The sequence below is a fragment of the Lutra lutra genome, chromosome 16 (assembly GCF_902655055.1).
Source record: "Lutra lutra chromosome 16, mLutLut1.2, whole genome shotgun sequence".
NCBI lineage: Eukaryota > Metazoa > Chordata > Mammalia > Carnivora > Mustelidae > Lutra > Lutra lutra.
In genome coordinates, this window is record NC_062293.1 from 42,101,147 (window position 1) to 42,102,909 (window position 1,763).

The window sequence follows — 1,763 nt, forward strand, 5'->3', positions numbered from 1 at the left end:
GTTAAGCCGCTGCCTTCGGCTCAGGTCATGATCTCAGGGTCCTGGGATCGAGTCCCACATCGGGCTCTCTGCTCAGCAAGAAGCCTGCTTCCCTCTCTCTCTCTCTCTGCCTGCCTCTCCGTCTACTTGTGATCTCTCTCTGTCAAATAAATAAATAAAATCTTTAAAAAATAAATAAATAAAATCAGAAATGAACTACCTTTAAAATCCTATGCCATTTGGGGCTGCCTGGGTGGCTCAGTGGGTTGAGCCTCTGTCTTCGGCTCAGGTCATGATCTCAGGATCCTGGGGAGCCTGCTTCCCCCCTCTCTCTGCCTGCCTCTCTGCCTACTTGTAATCTCTCTCTCTGTCAAATAAATAAATAAAATCATAAAAAAAAAAAAACCTATGCCATTTTGGAGCTGCCTGGGTGGCTCAGTTGGTTGAGCATCTGACTCTTGATTTCGGCTCAGGTCATGATCTCAGGGTGGGGAGATGGGGCCCTGTTTTGGGCTCTGTGATCAGCAAGCAGTCTACTTGAGATTCTCTCTCCCTCTCCCCATGCACTGCACCCCTACCCCAGCTCATACTCTCCCTGTCTCCAAAATAAATACATAAATCTTAAAAAAAATAACTGTGCCATTTTTCTTTTCAATATTGCATCTCAAAATAATATTTGGCATCCATAAATTACTTCTATTCCAAAAACAAAGGTGACAAATTCTTCCTTTTTTCCCCCTTTCCTTCTCAATATGAGCTGAATGGGGAGTTCAAGTCCTTTTAACAGTCAAAAAGACAAAGAGGAGGCCAATGGTGTGCCGAGCAACATGGCTACCTTTTATTGTGACTACTGTGACCCATACCTCACCCTGGACTTTCCGTCTCTGAGGAAGACATGCTGCCGTGGTAGAAACACAAAGAGAAGGAGAAAGCCTACTATCAGAAATGAATGGAAGAGCAGGCTCAGAGCCTGATCAACAAAACAACTGCTGCATTAGCACAAGGAAGGGCTTCTCCTCCACCATTCTCTTCTCCTCCTCCTGCAGGGGCAATGTCTCCCCCTAGTCTCCCCGGTCCTCCTTGCCCTGGTAGGATGCCAGCACCCGCTATGGGAGGCCCTCCTCCTGCTGGGATGATGCCAGTGGGACTAGCTCCTGGAATGAGACTGCCTATGGGAGGCCACATGCCATTGATATCTGGGCCCCAATGATGAGACTGTCCCATGATGGTGCCAAGTTGGCCAGGAATGACTTGACCAGACAGATAAGGAGAGAGGGCGGCCTCTTTAAATCCATTTTATATTATTTGTTCTACTTCCCCAGGAGACCACAGTGCAATGACTCTGCGTGTTTCCTAACAGCATGACAAGGAAGACTTGCTCTCCCTTCCTATCAGTGAGAGGATGGTTTTTGCAGGGCAGTAGTGGGACAACAAAAAAATTTTTTTTTCATTTGCATTATGAAATGTGAAAATAAAATTGTCAACTGTTTTACTTAAAAAAAAAAAAAAGACAAAGAGGAAATAACCAGGAGCCCCAGTGCAGCCAGAGCCCCTCCTAAGGCAGAATCCTGCTGTTCGGGATACTTGGGCCATTCCAAATGGCAAAAGCTTTCCATGGGGACATTTGGGGTCAAGAGGAGGATACCTTCCATGGTGGGAATTTCCATAAAGTGTTTCTTTTACCTCTTCTGAAGACCAAACCCAGAAAAACAACCTCATATTACCAGTTTATGGACTTAGGATAGATATAAGCAAGAACTTTCTGACAAGTGAGGGATGTTGGT

The 1,763-nt window shown here is 45.8% G+C and overlaps 1 pseudogene; it reads left to right on the forward strand.

Moving 5' to 3' along the window:
• The first annotated feature begins 806 nt into the window (after positions 1–806).
• Positions 807–1,246, forward strand: LOC125088047 (U1 small nuclear ribonucleoprotein C-like; annotated as a pseudogene).
• The last annotated feature ends 517 nt before the right edge of the window (positions 1,247–1,763 follow it).